The sequence below is a fragment of the Lampetra fluviatilis genome, chromosome 51, assembly GCF_964198595.1.
Source record: "Lampetra fluviatilis chromosome 51, kcLamFluv1.1, whole genome shotgun sequence".
In the NCBI taxonomy this organism is placed as follows: domain Eukaryota; kingdom Metazoa; phylum Chordata; class Hyperoartia; order Petromyzontiformes; family Petromyzontidae; genus Lampetra; species Lampetra fluviatilis.
Window position 1 is genome coordinate 7,546,000 of NC_136325.1, and position 21,134 is coordinate 7,567,133.

The following is a 21,134-nucleotide window of genomic DNA, read 5'->3' on the forward strand; positions in this document are numbered from 1 at the left end:
GTCACCGATCCCACTACCTCCTGCATAGCAGGCGAGACAGTTAACATCTCATAGCCACTGTACCCACGACCTCCTGCATAGCAGGCGAGGCAGTTAACATCTCGTCACCGATCCCACTACCTCCTGCATAGCAGGCGAGACAGTTAACATCTCATAGCCACCGAACCCACGACCTCCTGCATAGCAGGCGAGGCAGTTAACATCTCGCCATCGAACCCACGACCTCCTGCATAGCAGGCGAGGCAGTTAACATCTCGTCACCGATCCCACTACCTCCTGCATAGCAGGCGAGACAGTTAACATCTCATAGCCACTGTACCCACGACCTCCTGCATAGCAGGCGAGGCAGTTAACATCTCGTCACCGACCCCACGACCTCCTGCATAGCAGGCGAGGCAGTTAACATCTCATAGCCACCGAACCCACGACCTCCTGCATAGCAGGCGAGGCAGTTAACATCTCATCACCGAACCCACGACCTCCTGCATAGCAGGCGAGGCAGTTAACATCTCATAGCCACCGAACCCACGACCTCCTGCATAGCAGGCGAGGCAGTTAACATCTCATAGCCACCGAACCCACGACCTCCTGCATAGCAGGCGAGGCAGTTAACATCTCATAGCCACCGAACCCACGACCTCCTGCATAGCAGGCGAGGCAGTTAACATCTCATAGCCACTGTACCCACGACCTCCTGCATAGCAGGCGAGGCAGTTAACATCTCATAGCCACCGAACCCACGACCTTCTGCATAGCAGGCGAGGCAGTTAACATCTCATAGCCACCGAACCCACGACCTCCTGCATAGCAGGCGAGGCAGTTAACATCTCATAGCCACCGAACCCACGACCTCCTGCATAGCAGGCGAGGCAGTTAACATCTCATAGCCACCGAACCCACGACCTCCTGCATAGCAGGCGAGGCAGTTAACATCTCATAGCCACCGAACCCACGACCTTCTGCATAGCAGGCGAGGCAGTTAACATCTCATAGCCAACGAACCCACGACCTCCTGCATAGCAGGCGAGGCAGTTAACATCTCATAGCCACCTAACCCACGACCTCCTCCTGTATTAAAAAAATTCGGCCGAAAAGGCGTTACCTCCACCCCTCAAAAAAGCACCTCGCTGAGGCTGTACGTACACATACGCACGTCATGTTGAACTTCTTTCGCACCGTACGTAGCCAACCGCGCTATTCGGAGGTGCGAAGCTGATGGGTGTAGTGCGCGTGAAGGAGAAGACGCTCTCCCAGGCGAACGTCCGTCTCGTTTCTGCAGACACGAGTCACGATCCGGAGGCCAATTGCATCACAATCGATTGCGTGACTTACATTCTCCACGACGATAGCGCCGAATTAATTAATTAATTAATGATCGCTGCTTGTTCGTTGAAAAAAGAAAAATAGAAATAAAGTTTTTTCCGTTGAGTTTACAATAAGCCAGCCCAGTGGTGGAAATTCCACATTCCTATGGAGGGGGCCGAATCTCCTCTGCACGGGACAACTCGCTCAGTGGTGAGCAAGCCCGCAAAAAAGTGGTGCTCGTTTTATCGACCCCCGGTGAGTCGGGGTGATGATGATGATGATGGGCTGAATGTCACCAACCCCCCCCCCCCACAACTCACCACCACTCTTTGTGTGTCCGTGTGTGTGTCAATGTGTGTGGGGAGCGGTGGCGCATCGGTTAGCGCGCTGCGCTACGTATCCGGCGGCCGTAGCCCGATTCCCGCTCACGGCCAACAACATCAGTGGCGATCATTCGAACCGGTCCTGGGCCTCCCCTAGGTCGACTCAGCCTCAAATGAGTACTTGGTGCGGTGTGTAAAAAAAAATTGCTACTGGGGAGACAAAGGTGGTCGAGCGAGGTGTTGGCCACCCACCCCCTCGTGTGCCTTGCCGGCCTTCATAGGTGCTCGCGAACAGCACTTGCCCCAACAGTCTGTGAAGGCTATACGGGGGGATCTTTGTCTTGTGTGTGTGTCCCGAATAGAAAACCAATATATAATAGGCGACGTTTCGGCCAATGGCCCCTTTGAGTCGCTATCTAGTGAGAAAGGAAATTAAGCCTCCCCCACCCTTTAATCCCCGCCAGGCATATCCATTTCGCGAACAAGCAACAAAAAAAACGAAATCTCATTTTGTTTCCCATTCGGATCAACAAAACAACGCGGCCCCATTTACGACGGCCGCGTGATGCGAGCCTAATTATTTCGGTGCTCTGATCCCCTAACCCCCCGCAACGGGACATCCCTGATTGGTCTTAATTCTAAACCCCTGTTTCCATACGGGGATAAAGAAGGGGGGGGGGGTGACGGGGGGGAGGGCATCACAACCCCCACTCCCTCCCTCCCTCCCTGTCCACCAGCCCCCCCCCCATCACATCACGGTCAAGAATAATTAATCCGTGACAAGCGGTGACAGCTGCTGCTGATGATGATGATAACACGGCTGCTGCTGATGATGATGATAACACGGCTGCTGCTGCTGATGATGATGATAACACGGCTGTTGATGATGATGATAACACGGCTGATGCTGCTGCTGATGATAACATGGCTGATGATGATGACGATAACACGGCTGATGATGATGATGATAACACGGCTGATGCTGCTGCTGATGACGATAACACAGCTGCTGCTGCTGATGATGATGATGATAACGTCTGGCGCTGCTGATGATTATGATAACACGGCTGATGCTGCGGCTGATTATTATGACGTTGTTGTTGAAGCTGCTGCTGATGATGATAATGTTGTTGTTGTTGTTGATGCCGATTTTATTTTTTATTGGGCAATTATGGACGCACACCGTTACATGTGTGACGTAAGGTGACGGGGGGGGGGGCTGCGGGGGGGGGGGATATGGGGGGGGGCTGCGGGGGGATATTGGGGGGGGGGTGCAGGGGGGGAGGGGTGGGGGCTCATGCAGCCCCTTTAGCGAGCGAGCGAGGGAGGCTTCAAGTCCATTATGAAAAGCGACACCTGCAGAGAACGTGGGGGGGCTGCGGTTAGAATCGAGTGGTGGTGGGTGGTGGTGGGGGGTAGTGGTGGTGGTGGGGGGTAGTGGTGGTGGTGGGGGGGGTGTAGAGTGCTGGGCTCACGAGGGGGCTGTGCGTGGGGGGGGGTCTGAAAGCTTAGGTAGAGAGAGGTGGGGCGTGGAGGCGGGGCGGGGAGGATGATTTAATATTTATTTAATATAACATCGGAAATGGAGTGTCTCCGTCTCTCTAGCGGGGTGATGGAATGGGGCGTCACTCGGGGAGATGGAGTGCACAAACGGATTCGCAGCGGGGATCGTAAGAGTGAGAAGGTCTGTGTGTGTGTGTGTTCGATCGTGTGCGTGTGTGTGTTGTGTGTGGGAGGCGATCCGGGCCTCCCCTAGGTCGACTCAGCCTCAAACGAGTACCTGGTGCGGTGTGTAGTAAACATCGCCACTGGGGAGACAAAGGCGGTCGGGCGTGGTTGCTGGCCACCCACTCCCTCGTGTGCCGTGCCGGGCCTTTATAGGTGCTACTCGCTAACAGCACTTGCCCCAACAGTCTGGTAAGGCTACACGGGAGATCTTTGTTTGGGGGAGATGGTAGTGTAGCGGTTAGCGCGCTGCGCTACGAACCTGGCCCTCCGGGTTCGATTCCCGCTCACGGACAACACCAGTGACGATTATCCGAAGCGGTCCTGGGCCCTCCCTCTAGGTCGACTCAGCCTCAAATGGGAACGTGGGGCGGTGTGTGAGCTGGCCACACCATCAGAGGCGCTCGCTAACAGCCACAGAAGCCTGTGAAGGCTACCCGGGTGATCTTTGTCTTTGTGTGTGTGTGCGATCGAAGGGGAGTTGGTGGTGGTGCAGCGGTTCGCGATACGCGCTACCCGAGGTCGATCATCGCTCACTGACAGCAATAACTGTGACGAATATACGAACTGGGCGTGTGCCTCCATCTGGGTCAACTCAGCCTTAAATCAGTACCTGGTGGGGTGTGTTTAACTGTAGGGGATGCCCAGAGACGGCGCTAAATCGGGAAGAGAACTCGCTCGCAAAGTTCCACGGCGTAGACTTGACGGAATGTGAACGCTCAAGCTGAGTCTTCTTTCACACCGTACGTATCCAAACGTGCGAATCGGTGGTGCGGGCGGGGGTAGGGGTGGGGGGGTGGAAGCACAACGAACTAAAACACAACAAGGAGTTCTAAAGAAATTCGTTTTCAATTTAGACGAGTTTTTGTTGTTGTTGTTAAATGTAGCGTGCCATCTACTATCGAACGAAAGAGCGTTCCAGACGGCCACAGAAGCGCGTCTGAAAGCGTGCGGCGAGGAGTTGGCACGGCACACGAGGGGGTGGGTAGTCAGCACCACGCCCGGACGCCTTTGTCTCCCCAGTGGCGACGTTTACACACCGCACCGGGTACTCATTCGAGGCTGAGTCGACCTACAGGAGAGCCAGATAATCGTTGCTGGTGTTGAGCGGGTGGCCGCGAGCGGGAATCGAACTCGGGTGGCTGGGTTCGTAGCGCAGTGCGTTGATCACTGCGCCAAATAATAAACATACAGACACATACATACATACAGTATACACATTCTCACTCGAATATACACATATACGATATACTACAAAGTTCCCCCGTATAGCCGTCAACAGACTGTTGGGGCAAGTGGTGTTTAGTAAGTGGCACGATGTGGGTTGCGTTGTGGCCAGGAACCACGCCCGGCCGCCTTTGTCTTCCCAATACTGATAGGTCAGACACGCACACACACGTGTATACACACGCACACGTCTACACAAAGATAAAACAAAGATCCCCCGTATAGCCTTAACAGACTGTAGGGGCAAGTGCTGTTAGCGAGCACCTATGAACGCCGGAGCGGTACACGAGGGGGTGGGTGGCCAGCACCACGCCCGACCGCCTTTGTCTCCCCAGTGGCGATGTTTACACACCGCACCAGGTACTCATTTAAGGATGAGTCGACCTAGGGGAGGCCCAGGATCGGTTCAGATAATCGTCATTGGTGTTAGCCGTGAGCGGGAATCGAACCCGGGTCGCCAGGTTCATAGCGCAGCGCGCTAACCGCTACACTACCGCTCCCCACCCTACAATACCTGCAGTCATAATGCAAACAAAAAACATAAGTCTGATAATGTATGCACTGTCCTTGAAGTTGATTGGTCCACACCCGAGACAGCTTTCCTTAGAGCCTAAAAAAAAGATAATTGTTTTTTTTTTACCCTTTAAGGCTCTAAGGAAAGCTGTCTCGGGTGTGGACCAATCAACTTCAAGGACAGTGCATACATTATCAGAGTTATGTTTTTTGTTTGCATTATGACTGCAGGTATTGTGGTCTACGCAAACATGACTCCTCGTAAAAAAGGTGTCAGTTTTGTTGCCAGATTAAAGGGTAAAAAATACAATTATCATATTTTTTACTGGCAAATGAGGTACCAATCAATGGTGAACGGATTCGATTTTTAATTTTGCGACGTATATTTCGTTGGTGAACCCGACTTTAAACTTCCCGTAAATAAATGCCTGTCCGTAATGTGATGATGAGCATACGCGTCGTATTTCAATTGTTTAATAGGGTCTTTAAAATTAGATTGGTTTCAAAATGCGTTACGTTATATATGGATCACGTCCGTGCGTATATACACAATCTATCTCAACATATTTAAGGTGACAAATATAGTCCGTAACAAACTGTTGGGGCAAGTGCTATTAGCGAGTAGCACCTATGAAGGCCGGCACGGCACACGAGGGGGTGGGTGGCCAGCACCTCCAGGTACTTGTTTGAGGCTGAGTCGACCTAGGGGAGGGCCTGGACCGGTGCAGATATTGGTGGTCGTGAACGGGAATCGAACTCGGGTCGCCCGGTTCGATTCGCAGCGCGCTGACCACTGCGCCACCACTCTCTGCACACACACGAACACCAAAGATAAAGATCTCCCATATAGCCTTAACAGACTGTTTGGGCAAGTGCTGCTAGCGAGCACCTATGAAGGCCGGCATGGCACACGAGGGGGTGGGTGGCCAACACCACGCCCGGCCGCCTTTGTCTCCCGTGCGGCGATGTTAATACACACCGCACCAGGTACTCATTTGAGGCTGAGTCGACCTAGGGGAGGCCCAGGACCGGTTCAGATAATCGTTAGTCGTGTTGGCCGTGAGCGGGAATCGAACCCGGGTGTTGCCGGGTGCGCTAACCACTACGCCACCGCTCCCCACAGAGACACGCGCACACAACGCGCATCTCGATACTAGACGCGCGCTTAAGAAAAACAACGTTTCGCGTTTGTTTGCCTTGACCGGTAACAGACACACGTCTGTTTAAGAACACAGCGGATGACAGCTGTTCAACTGAGCGTACGAGTCTGCTGGTCCCAGTGATGATGGAGTGGTCAGCACCACCACCACCACCACCGCTGGAAGCTTGCGATCGAAAATATCGCCGGTTCGATTTCACGCTAAAGTTTCATTCATTCAAGTTTAATTTATTTGGTATAGCCTTGTGAGCCATTCGGCTCTTAAGTCGGGTGCAACCGCAACTAAGAAACATCCTGGAATAAACCAGCAAATCTTCCAAAATAAAAACCCCGCTGTGTGCAAAAATCCCATTATTGTTGTTGCTGTTGTTGGCTTTGTTGTGGTATTTAAAAAAAAAATATTTTGCCATTCTTGACAACAACAAAAATGTTTCACGTAGAAACCGATGGCCGTATTCGCGGCTTCGAGAAAGGTTACCGGTTTAACGATGTAACGGCTATCGTTTAACAAACCCTAAATCACGTAAATATATACACACATAAAAAGACAAAGGCCCCCCGTGTATCCTACATAGACTGTTGGGGAAAGTGCTGTCAGTAGCGAGTAGCAGCAGCAGCACCTTTGAAGACAGGCTCGGCGCACGAGGGGGTGCGAACCCTCCCGGCCGCCTTTGTCTCCCCAGTGTTGATGGGCGTTTTTTTTTACACCGCACCAAGTAATATATTTCAGGCTCAGTCGACGTAGGGGAGAGCCCAGCAACGGATCAGATAGTCGCCGTCACTGTGTCTTGGTCACGAGCGGTGCGCTAACCACAGCGCCACCGCTCACACACACGTGTACACATACACAAAAAATACAAAAATCCCCTGTATAGCCTCAACAGACTGTAGGGGCAAGTGCTGTTAGCGAGCACCTACGAAGGCCGGCACGACACACGAGGGGGTGGGTGGCCAACACCACGCCCGGCCGCCTTTGTCTCCCTAGTGGCGATGTTAATACACACCGCACCAGCTACTCATTTGGGGCTGAGTCGACCTAGGGGAGGCCCAGGACCGGTTGGCCTTGAGCAGGAATCTAACTCGACTCGCCGGGTTCGTAGCGCAGCGTAGCGCTAACCGCCACACGACCGCTCCCCACAAAGATAAAGATCCCCCGTATAGCCTTAACAGACTGTAGGGGCAAGTGCTGTTAGCGAACACACACACATACACACACACCCACGTCTCTCCACACACAACATACACACACACGCACGTCTGTACACACGCAACCAAATATAAACAGTCCACAAATACACATTTATACACGCATACACACACTTTCACATACAGTATATACACAAGACAAATATGCCCCGTGTAGCCTTCATAGGGTGCTGGGGGCCAGTGCTGCTAATTAAAGAGGATGAATAATACCACTACGCCCGGCCGCCTTTGTCTCCCTAGTGCCGATGTTTACACACAGCACCAGGTACGCATTTGAGGCTGAGTCGACGTAGGGGTGGCCCAGGTCCGGTTCAGGTGATCGTCACCGGTGTTGGTTGGCCCTGAACGTCAATCGAACTTGGATCGGCCGGTTCAACACACACCACACACATAAAAAAAATTACAAATACAAAGATCCCCCGTTAAATCAATCAGACTATTGGGACAAGTGCTGCTCTGTTATTTATGGGAATTAGATTTTAATATTTTTTTATGACTTAAAAATATTGAGAGTCTAAAGTTTGAATGTTCGGATAACCACTACGGTCTGTTTATCAAATAAATACTAATCAGATTGTGATGGACTCCACAGTGTTTAGTGTATATATATAGCTTTATATAAAGTGTAGTCACACTGTAAACGCGTCTGAAGATGACATTCCCAATCATGTTAACGGGCAGTCGGAGGCAGTCGCCCTCCAGCAACAACGGAGGGCGGAGGAGCGACGCTCACAACAACGAGCGGAGCACCGGGGCGGTTAAAACGCAGCAAGTTGGCACAGTAGGGGGTACAGCTGTGTGCATCGGCCACTCATCTCGGTCAGCACAACCCATGGCACCTGCACGGTATGCCCCGTGACCTCCTGCCAGCAGCGCGCCTTCGACACTTCACGTGGCCTCAAAGTGCACCTAGCCTGGCACAGGCGCCGTGGTGACGTCACCGTCACTTCGTGGCGAATGGCTGGGGGTGTTCGTATAGGTTAAGATAGACGTGAGTTTATTTCTAGATGTGGCTGTGTATGTGCGCGTGTGTGTGTATAGCGCGCTGGGCAACGAACTCGGCGACCCGCTCACGGCCACCATCAGTGACGATTATCTAAATCGGCCCTGGGCCTCCCCTATGTCGACTCAGCCTCAAATAAATGCCTGGTGCGGTGTGTAAACATCGCCACCTGGGAGACAAAGGCGGTCGAGCGTGGTGATGTCCACCCACCCCCTCGTGTGCCGTGCCGGCCTTCGTAGGTGCTCGCTAACTGCACTTGCCCCAACAGTCTGTTAAGGCTACACGGAGCATCTTTGTTTTTTTGTGCGTGTGTGTACACGATTGTGTATGCGTGTGGTACGTGCATGCATACGGTGAAGTGTGCGTGTATTTTTGTATACTGTCTATGGTTGTGTGCGTTTATATGTATATATACCACACGTACAATATACACACACATTCAATTCAAACACACATCTACCATACGAAGACAAATGTTTCCAATCTTAATTTTAGAACTTTCGTGACTGCAGGAATTATTATTTGGTTCTTTCGGTTAAGTCACGTCTAAAGATAAAATAATAAATTAAATTAAATAAAAGTATTCTATTAAATTAAATAAAAGTATTCTATTATTTAATTTAATTTATTATTTTATCTTTAGACGTGACTTAACCGAAAGAACCAAATAATAACAAAGGTTTCCACCTGTGCGGTTCACACAATGATAGGTGGCAACGTTACATGACAGCATGGCAGCGTGAGTATTTTAAGAATCCTGTGTAACGATGCTTTGTTCAATGATGATGACGGTGTGTGTGTGTGGTGATGGTGTGTGTGATGATGTGTGTGTGATGGTGTGTGTGTGATGGTGTCTGTGTGATGATGGTGTGTGTGATGATGGTGGTGTGTGTGATGATGGTGGTGTGTTTCGATTTAAAGCTTTCGTGACTGCAGGGATTCATCTTCTTGGTTCTTTCGGTAAAGTCACGTAGAAGGGAAGAATTCTTCACCTGAAGACGGCTGCTTGCGTTGTAGCCGAAACGTCGTAAAAAATATTTTATTTTTATTATTTTAGTATTTCCCTTCCACGTGACTTTACCAAAAGAACCAAAAAGATGGTGGTGTGTGTGTGATGATGATGGTTGTGTGTGTGTGACGATGGTGTGCGTGTGTGATGATGGTGTGTTTGATGATGATGGTGTGTGATGATGTCTTTACATGATATGTGTGGTGATGGTGTGTTTTGTGATGATTATGGTGTGTGTGATGATGATGGTGTGTGATGATGAGGCGTGAGATGATGATGCTGATGTATGCAACTATGCTTCATGTGATGATGTCTTTACATGATGTGTGTGATGATCATAATTATTTTGGTTCTGCTGTCATCCGGCAGTATTAACCAGGGCGAGCCGTTTCTCTTTCGAACCGCGAAGCAAGCAATATAACAGCCACGGGCTGTCCATTGATTTTTGTCCCGGAATGTAATTTTTAAAAAGAAATCTTGGACTCTCAACTTTTGCATGAATTAAAGTACAGCCAAGATGTTGTCTTACGGCCACGACTACAGGCTCACGCACGGCCGAAATGGGCACGGTCGGCTAGGTACGGCGCTAAAGAAGTTCAACATACCCATTAACAACGTTTCGCAACTACCTTGTGTGCTTACCTTGGCATCGTAAATGTTCCTTCGGAAAAGTACAAACAAAAATACATAACCCCAAGCAAGACGATGTAGCGATGCATGAGGACCTTTGCAAAAATGTGATTTGTAACTGAATCGATGGTTCGGTGTGAATTTGCCATTGCGTTAATTGATGGACTCGTACAGCTGAGTGTTGTTGTTGTTGTGGTCTCTGTGTGGTCTGAGTCTGTTGTTGTTGTTGTTGTCTCGGTGTGGTCTGGGTCTGTTGTTGTTGTTGTTGTGCTGCCCTGCCCCGAGCGTGCATTTGGTGTCGAGAAATCGACAGCAGTTGATGACCTTGCGCAATTTGCACGAATTTTTTGTTTGACCGCATCGTTTGTTGCTGTAACTTGACTGACCAGACCTCTACTGGACATCTGCGGGAATGAAAGAGCTTTATAGCTCATCGGATTTCCTCCTCCAGTCTAAATAAAGACTGCAAGTCTGTTATGCATTCATATGTTGCACTACTACATGTTATGATAATGTATTATACTGGTAGGAACCACCTGATTCCACCAGCCCACAGGGGATTATTATGTCCGTCCATCCGTCGTGGGGCTGGGTGGAGAGGGGAGGTTGGGGAGGGGCTGAGTGGGGAGGGTGGGGAGGGGCTGGGTGGGGAGGGTGGGGCTGGGTAGTGGGTGGGAGGGGTGGGGCTGGGTGGGGAGGGGAGGGTGGGGAGGGGCTGGGTGGGGAAGGTGGGGAGAGGCCGGGTGGGGAAGGTGGGGCTGGGTGGTGGGTGGGAGGGTGGGGCTGGGTGGGGAGGGGCTGGTCACCCCGTGGTGCCCTTATAAAACTCAACGTTTAACATACTCACGCCGGCTTGTGCCCGCCCTCACAGTCGGGCATATTTGCGAAATACACCACGCCGCCGTTGACCCTGGCCATTGACCGAGCAACCCAACGTTCCTACCAGCTCCCTCCGCAGGAATGTGTTTGTACGTGATTAGGTGGGGGTGGTGGTGTTTAACATATTGGAGGAGCTGTGGCGCAGCGGTTAGCGCACTACGCTACGAACCCCGTGCAGTATGTCTCCACTGGGGAGACAAAGGCGGCCGCGGGTGGTGCTGGCCACCCACCCCCTCGTGTGCCTTCAAAGGCACTTGTCCCAACAGTCTCTTGAAGGCTATACGGGGGATATTTGTCGTTGCAATTAAAACACGACAAAAATATTAATGCACAAACACTTGCACAAATAAGCAAAACGTTCCATCATTTCGCTAATTACTTTTCTTTTTTGTGGTGAATGCAAAAACGAATTAAAACAATACATTTGGATGGCATCATTTCGATTTAAAGCTTTCGTGACTGCAGGGAATCATCTTCTTGGTTCTTTCGGTAAAGTCACGTAGAAGGGAAGTAATACAATAATAAAAATTAAACATAATAAAATAATTATCACGACGTTTCGGCCACAACGCAAGCAGCCGTCCTCAGGTCTTCCCGACAGACCTGTTTCTTCACCTGAGGACGGCTGCTTGCGTTGTGGCCGAAACGTCGTGAGAATTATTTTATTATGTTTTATTTTTATTATTTTATTACTTCCCTTCTACGTGACTTTACCGAAAGAACCAAGAAGATGGATGGCATCAGTTCACGAGGTTCGTCGGGGAGACAAGAGAGCATTGCTGCGTGCTGGGGATGGATATTATACCACGTGCGTGTGTGTGTATGTATGTGTATGTATGTGTATGTGTGTGTATGTATGTGTATGTGTGTGTATGTATGTGTATGTATGTGTATGTGTGTGTATGTATGTGTATGTATGTGTATGTATGTGTATGTATGTGTATGTATGTGTATGTGTGTGTATGTATGTGTATGTATGTGTATGTGTGTGTATGTGTGTGTATGTATGTGTATGTATGTGTATGTATGTGTATGTATGTGTATGTATGTGTATGTGTGTGTATGTATGTGTATGTATGTGTATGTGTGTGTATGTGTGTGTATGTATGTGTATGTATGTGTATGTATGTGTATGTATGTGTGTGTATGTGTATGTGTGTATGTGGGGAGCGGTAGTGTACCGGTTAGCGCTACGCTGCGCTATGAACCTGGCGACCCGGGTGTGGAAACATCGCCATTGGGGAGACAAAGGCGGTCGGGCGTGGTGCTGGCCACCCACCCCCTCGTGTACCGTTCCGGCCTTCATAGGTGCTCGCTAACTGCACTTGCCCCTACAGTCTTGTGAAGGCTATATGGGGGATCTTTGTCTTTGTAAGTATATGTATGTATCTGTTTGTATGTAGATCGGCCTGGATGGAGGAGGTAGTCGCCCTCCAGCAACAACGGAGGGCGGGGGAGCGACGCTCACAACAACGAGCGGAGCACCTGGTGGCTAAAGCACAGCAAGTTGGCACAGTAGAGGGCACAGGTGGTGCTTCGGCAAGTCGTCTCAGTCAGTCGACCCCATGGCACCTGCTGGGTCTGTCCCGTGACCTCCTGCCAGCGTGGCCTCAATGTGCACCTAGCCTGGCACGGGTGCCGTGGAGACGTCACCGCTACTTAGTGGCGAATGGCGGTTGTTGTAGTTGCATGTAGGTTGAATTTATTTCGTCGACAATCGTCAATCCACTGCTGGATGAATGCACCCCTTCCCTCCCAGCTCGCTAACCCTTCTAGAGCATTCTGAGAGTTGATATCAGTTACTCAGAATCTAGAGCATCACTAGAGTTGTACATCAGTCACTCAGCTCTCTATCCCTTCTAGAGCATCACTAGAGTTGTACATCAGTCACTCAGCTCTCTATCCCTTCTAGAGCATCACTAGAGTTGTACATCAGTCACTCAGCTCTCTATCCCTTCTAGAGCATCACTAGAGTTGTACATCAGTCACTCAGCTCTCTAGCCCTTCTAGAGCATCACTAGAGTTGTACATCAGTCACTCAGCTCTCTAGCCCTTCTAGAACATCACTAGTGTTGTACATCAGTCACTCAGCTCTCTAGCCCGATGGAAGAGGAGGTGGAGAGGAGGGGAGGGGGGTTCAAGACTGCTGGCATAATCCCCCCATAGCCCCTTTCTCTACCCAAAAATTATTTTGTTACACGGAGAGAGCGAGAGAGAGAGGGAGGGAGGGAGGTAAAGGCGAGGGATCGAGGGGGAGCGAGAGAGAAGCTGGAGGGGAGAGAAACGAAGGGAGCGGGGGAAAGAGGGAGAGAGAGCGAGCTGGGGGGGGGGGGGAGAGGCATCTTGACCAGGTGCGCAACTTCAATTAGCCAGGCCGCGTGGCCCCCCCGCAGATCTTGATTCAATTCACGCGGAAGCGCGGATTTTGATTGAATAATGAAGCGGAGGCGGTGGTGGTGGGGGGGGGCTGGTGGTGGTGGAGAGGGGGGATTAGTTGCGGGCGATGGGGGGGGGGGTTATTAGACGAGGCGACGGATTAAGCTTTAAGGTGGAGATGGTGGTGGTGGAGTGAGTGATGGTGATGATGGTGGTGCTGGTGGTGGGGGGGTGAGTGATGGTGATGATGGTGGTGCTGGTGGTGGGGGGGGTGAGTGATGGTGATGATGGTTGTGATGGGGTGAATGATGGTGGTGGTGATGGGGTGAGTGATGGTGATGATGGTGGTGGTGGGGGGGTGAGTGATGGTGATGGTGGGGTGAATGATGGTGATGATGGTGGTGGTGGGATGAATGATGGTGATGATGGTGGTGGTGGGGTGAGTGATGGTGATGGTGGTGGTGGGGTGAGTGATGATGGGGTGAGTGATGGTGATGATGGTGGTGATGGGGTGAATGATGGTGATGATGGTGGTGGTGGTGGGGTGTATGATGGTGATGGTGATGTGAATGATGGTGATGATGGTGATGATGTTGGTGATGATGGTGAATGATGAAGGCAGTGTTCGAGGGGGCAGTATCTGTCGCGGTGTTCCCCTGCACGTGACACTCAAGCGGCGAGGACAAATCGGTGTCGTGACATGGGAGGTCTCTGTCTTTAAAATATATATTTTCATAAATATCTATTTTCATAAATATGCATTTAAAAATATATATTTTCTTAAATATTTATTTTCATAAATATTTATATATTTTTATAAATATATTTTCATAAATATCTATTTTCATAAATATATATTTTAATAAATGTATATTTTCATACATATCTATTTTCGTATTATATATTTGAATAAATGTATATTTTCATAAATAACAATTTCGTAAATATATATTTGTATAAATATATATTAAAATAATAATATTTTTTATAAATACAAGGGTCACTGATGCCATATATCGCTTTCTCAGAAGCCACCTGGCCGCAATCGATATCTTAACGAAGTGGTCATTATCTCGTGGACATTTACGGCAGCCAAATATTCCAAAAAGGCGTGGTGGCGTTCATTCTAAACGTGGAGGGGAAGAAATCCCGAGGACCTGGAGAAAAATCCACGTGGACACAGGGAGAGAGAGAGACACGGCAAACTCCAAATATACAGCAGCAGGCGTAGTCAGGGTCCGGATCGAACCCACGACCTCCTGTATACCAGGCGAGGTAGTTAACATTTCCGAGCCACCATGATGATGATGAGAGAGAGAGACGCAAAGTCCAAATATACAGCAGGCGTCAGGTTCGAGATCGAACCCACGACCTCCTGCATACCAGGCGAGGTAGTTAACATCTCATAGCCACCGTGACCCTGATGACCTCGCACCCCCGGCGCCCCTCCCACCCTCCAAAGTGGGTGGGGGGGGGCTCGAGATGTGGAGTGGGATTACGAGAGCGCGCCGCCGTCGAGACGGGGATCTTAGACGCAACTCAATCAATGACCCCCTCTCATCTCTCTCTCTCTCCCCGTCTCTCTGTGCGTGGGACGAGGAGGAGGTGGTGGGGGAGGATGAGGAGGATGAGGTGGAGTACGACGAATACAAATCAGACCCCCAAAAACAAAACAGAGTTTCCCCACCTGTGCAACACATGCAGCAGCAGCAGCAGCATCAGCAGCGGATCATCATCATCATCATTGTCAAAAGGCACAACCCGTGAACAAGTAGACCAGCATCATGAGCCGTGGTTAATCCACTGTTGAATTAAGGCCTCCCTCCTTCCCTACCCTCCCCTCCTCCCTCCCTCCCGTGGCTCCGTCTCCCTGGTGGTGGTGGATGTCCTCCCCCTCCCCCGCGTCCCTCCCTCGACTGCCGCTCCGTGCTGAGTCTCGACCATCGGCCACCGCCGTCCCCCTCTGGGCGTGACGCCTCCTGCCCAAGCCCCACCACTCACTCCGCTTCGCAGTCTGCACGACGCCTCCTCCTCCTCTACCCCCCAGCGTGTGATCATCACCACCATGGTCTATCCACTGCTGGGTGGAGATCGATGTGGTGATGATGGTGGTGATGTCTCTACCCCGCGTGTGATCATCATCACCATGGTCTATCTACTGCTGGGCGGAGATCGATGTGGTGATGATGGTGATGTCTCTACCCCGCGTGTGATCATCACCATGGTCTATCCACTGCTGGATGGAAATCGATGTGGTGATGATGGTGATGTCTCTACCCCGCGTGTGATCATCACCACCATGGTCTATCGACTGCTGGATGGAAATCGATGTGGTGATGATGGTGGTGATGTCTCTACCCAGCGTGTGATCATCATCACCACCATGGTCTATCCACTGCTGGATGGAGATCGATGTGGTGATGATGGTGGTGATGTCTCTACCCCGCGTGTGATCACCACCACCATGGTATATCTACTGCTGGGCGGAGATCGATGTGGTGATAATGATGGTGGTGTCTCTACCCCGCGTGTGATCATCACCACCATGGTCTATCCACTGCTGGGTGGAGATCGATGTGGTGATGATGGTGGTGGTGTCTCTACCCCGCGTGTGTGTTCTCTCTCTCTCTGTGTGTAACCATCATCACCACCATGGTCTATCTACTGCTGGGTGGAGATCGATGTGGTGATGATGGTGGTGATGTCTCTAGCCCCCAGCGTGTGTGATCATCATCACCATGGTCTATCCACTGCTGGGTGGAGATCGATGTGGTGATGATGATGGTGATGTCTCTACCCCGCGTGTGTGTCCTCTCGTCCATGTGCTCCACTCTCTGTCTCGGTGTACAAATCCCAACGTGCACCTTGGCATTGTTAACTATCATGATGAAGCTAGTACTTGGATTGTAAATGTTGTAGATTTGCTCTCCGGCACACAACCGGTGTGCTGTACTAGTACACTATACACTACACTATACACTACACACTAGTGCTGTACTGGTAACGAATTTGCACGTTCTGTTTACGTGACAAACCTTACCAATTGTCTGTGTCGGGTGGTGGCGGGGTTTAACGACACATTTATATGCTTACGCGATCTAACCAAAATAAACTCTATTATGGCTTCCATTACCTATCCGCTCCTGGATGTTAACTGTCTCGCCTGGTGTACAGGAGGTCGTGGGTGCGATCCCGACTCTGACGCATGCTGCTGTATATTTGAAGTTTGCGTGTCTCTCTCTCCGTGGCTGGCGGCAGCGTGGATTTTGTCGTTTTTAACCTTCACGTTCAGAATCAACGTCACCGCCTTTGAGTGTTTGGCAACAGCTGTGCACTTTCACGCGATGTTAATAAAAAGCCCATTTCGTCGAACGATCATTTGCGATAGCCCAGGTCGCTCCAGAAAAAAAAAAACTAAATTGATAAACGTTAGCTCAAAAGTATGGGGAAAAAAATAGTTTAGTTTTAATAATCTCTAGAGCCTCAACAAAGTTCGAGCGTAGTTTATTCGCTCACGGGAAGAAAACAAACAAAACCCACCTCCAAGCTCTCCCTTCCCTCTCTGTGTCTCTCTCACCAACCACCACCCCTCATATTCTAACAGCAATCGTGCTGTGACTGTTCCCCCTGAAAACGGAAGCTTGTGTTGCCTCCGAAACGTCGTGATTTTTATTTTATTTTTATTTTACTTTTATTAATTTTAATGTTTTACCCTACGTGACTTTACCTAAAAAAACCTAAGAATATGAATCCTTGCAGTCACGAAAGCTTCAAATCTACCACCACCCCTCACCCACCCCTCACCCCCCACCAGACCCCCTATGCCCCCCCCACCACCACCACCTCCTCCCCCTCTCGCCACCCACCCCCTGTTGAGTCAGAAGCGAGGGCTTGGCAATAATTAAAGTTTTCAAGATGATGCTGTAAATCTGGTAATTGATGTAATGAAGTCTGCTTGACGGCTGCGGCTTTGGAGGAGAAGGAGGAGGAGGTGGTGGTGGTGGAGGGGGAGGTGGTGGTGGTGGAAGGGGAGGTGGTGGTGGTGGAGGGGGAGGTGGTGGTGGTGGAGGGGGAGGTGGTGGTGGTGGAAGGGGAGGTGGTGGTGGTGGAGGGGGAGGTGGTGGTGGTGGAGGGGGAGGTGGTGGTGGTGGAAGGGGAGGTGGTGGTGGTGGAGGGGGAGGTGGTGGTGGTGGAGGGGGGAGGTGGTGGTGGTGGAAGGGGAGGTGGTGGTGGTGGAAGGGGAGGTGGTGGAGGGGGAGGAGGTGGTGGTGGAGGGGGAGGTGGTGGAGGGGTAGAGGCGGGAGTGGATGGCATGAAGAGGCGATGGGAGACCTGGGTCCGGAATGAAACCTCCGTTCGGCATCTTCGTCGGTGCGAGACGGGATGGGGGGGGGTCGGGTGGGCTCCAGGTGTCGTCCAAGAGACAGAGGCAGCCATCCTTGCGTGAGGATGAATCCGTGGAACTCCTCGTGTCCACCCTGACGAGGTAGTGGCGTCATTGCCTCGTCTGTTGCCACGAAGAGCGGCTTGCTGGGCACGGGACATGTGGTCGCCCCGTGGTGCCGTGGGGGAGCGGTGAGCGACTCGGGGGGGGTGGGGGGGGCTCGGGGGGGGGGGGGGGGCTCGGGGGGGGGGGTTCGCCTGGATCCTGGGGACGGGCCGGGCTCGCAGGGGAGACGCAGGGAGGCGTGAAGACGTGAAGTATGAAGACGCGGAGACCGAATCGAGATGCCGTGGCGGAGCACGGAGGTTGTTGACAACTCGCGAGGTGTACTGGCGGTGGTGGTGGCGGTGGTTGTGGTGGTGGTTGTGGTGGCGGTGGTGGTGGTGGTGGTTGTGGTGGTAGTGGTTGCGTTAGTGGTCGCTATGGTGGTGGCGGTATTGGCGGTATTGGCGATAGTGGTTGTGGTAGTGGTTGCATTGGTGGTGGTGGTGGTGGCGGTAGTGGTTGTGGTGGTGGTGGTAGTGGTTGTGATAGTAGTTGCGGTGGTGGTGGTGGCGGTTGTGGTTGCGGTGGTGGCGGTAGTGGTTGCGATAGTGGTCGCTATGGTGGTGGTGGTGGCGGTAGTGGCGGTAGTGGTTGAGGTAGTGGTTGCGGTGGTGGTGGTGGTGTTGGTTGTGGTAGTGGTTGTGGTAGTGGTTTCGGTGGCGGTAGCGGTGGTGGCGGTAGTGGTTGTGGTGGTGGTGGTAGTGCTGGTAGTGGTGGTAGTGGTTGTGGTAGTCGTTGCATTGGTGGTGGTGGTGGCGGTTGTGGTAGTGGTTGCGGTGGTGGTAGTGGTAGTGGTTACGGCGGCGTCGCGCATTTAATGAGATTCTCTTTGCCCAACGGCCTCGCCTGGTAATGAATCCAATTGCGATTATTTTAGCGGATTTACGTCTTTGTCTCTCACGGTCCTAATATCAATCAAGCAACTGTCAGTGGACGCCAGCGGGAAGAGACGGGCGGAGGAGGAGGAGGGAGCAGAGGGGAGTTCGGGGTGGTGGGAGACGATGAGAGAGGGAGCGAGAGAGGAGAGGGGAAAGAAAATGAGGATGAGTGGTGACGATGAGAGAGGGGGCGAGAGAGGAGAGGGGAGAGAAGTTGAGGATGAGTGGGAGAGGTGGAGGGGGTTGAGGAGGAAGGCGAGGAGGAGAGGGGAGGTCGAGGTGGTGGGAGACGAGGTGATGGGAGGACGAGGAGGAGGAGGATGGAGGCGAGGGGGGGAGCGAGGATGAGGAGGAAGGGAGGTGCACAAGAAGAGGCGCTGGTTTTTGGGGGTTTTGTCTTCGAGATTTACGAGCCTGGCCACGACTCCACGCTGTGCGAGGGAGAGTGAGAAACTGCGTGTGGGTGTTGTAGGGGGTGGGGTGGGTGGGGGGAGCGGTGGCGCAGCGGTTGGGCGCACTTGCGAATCCAAAAACTCGGCGCGCGCCGACGACGACGACGACGACCTCGGAAACGGGGCGCTGGGGTCTCTCGCCCAACCAGACTGGGCCTCGAACGAGTTCCTTGCGTTTGCGGCGTGGAGAAACATCGGCAACTCCATCTCCCTCGCGTGCCAGGCCGTACATTCAGAGATGCTGCTCCCTAACAGCACTTGCCCCATCAGTCTGCTCGGGCTATACGGGGGAGCTTTGCATTGTGTTGTGGCCATCACGTGACCGCTCACGGACGCTCCTTGTAAAACGAGGCGTTCGGTCGCACGGATTTGCCAGGTGCAAGCGAGAGAGAGATTAGCACGCGGATTAGAGTACACACACGCGGGGTAGAGACATCACCATCATCACCACCACATCGATCTCCATCCAGCAGTGGATAGACCATGGTGGTGATGATCACACACACGGGGTAGAGACATCACCACCATCATCACCACATCGATCTCCACCCAGCAGTGGATAGACCATGGTGGTGATGATCACACACACGGGGTAGAGACATCACCATCATCATCATCACATCGATCTCCACCCAGCAGTGGATAGACCATGGTGGTGATGATCACACGCGGGGTAGAGACATCACCATCATCATCACCACATCGATCTCCACCCAGCAGTAGATAGACCATGGTGGTGATGATCACACGCGGGGTAGAGACATCACCACCATCATCACCACATCGATCTCCACCCAGCAGTGGATAGACCATGGTGGTGATGATCACACGCGGGGTAGAGACATCACCATCATCACCACATCGATCTCCACCCAGCAGTGGATAGACCATGGTGGTGATGATCACACGCGGGGTAGAGACATCACCATCATCACCACATCGATCTCCACCCAGCAGTAGATAGACCATGGTGGTGATGATCACACGCTGGGGAGTAGAGGAGGAGGAGGCGTCGTGCAGACTGCGAAGCGGAGTGAGTGGTGGGGCTTGGGCAGGAGGCGTCACGCCCAGAGGGGGACGGCGGTGGCCGATGGTCGAGACTCAGCACGGAGCGGCAGTCGAAGGAGGGACCCGGGGGAGGGGGAGGACATCCACCACCACCAGGGAGACGGAGACACGGGAGGGAGGGAGGGGGGAGGGAGGGGTGGGCCTTCATCCAGCAGTGGAGTGACCACAACTCTGAGGATGAAAGACATCATCACTGTCGACCCCACAATGGCCCAGACGTCAATCAAATCAAAACACAGCACGAGGAGGGGATGGGGGGGGGGGGACACGCGGGGGGGGGGGGGACACACGCGGGGGGGGGGGGGGGTGAAGAGTTGTAGGGGGTGATGCAATTACGGTGGAATTGCATTTCGAGGGATGAGTTGGACCTAAATTCAACTTTATTATTTGAGATTTCATCATGATTATTATTATTATTACAATTTAATATAAATTTAATCTGGGGAAATATGTGTGCGTGTGTTTTGCTATGATTTCACTGTCAGAGTGGCCTTCAAACGCATTCCGTACACACACACAGACAAAGATCCCCCGTATAGCCTTAGCAGACTTTAGGGGCATGTGCTGTTAGCGAGCACCTATAAAGGCGGCACGGCACACGAGGGGGTAGGTGGCCAGCACCACGCCTGACCGCCTTTGTCTCTCCATTGGCGATGTTTACACACCGCACCAGGTACTCATTTTAGGCTGAGTCGACCTAGGGGACACCCAGGACCGCGTACACACGCACCGCCTATGAAGTACAATTGCTCTTCCGCCTATACACTGTAAGTTCACGCGTTTATAAACACGTAAGCACTTTCCAGTCTTTAAAATCAAATTACATCTTCTTGGTTCTTTCGGTAAAGTCACGTAGAATGGAAATAATAAAATAATAAATTAAAACATTATA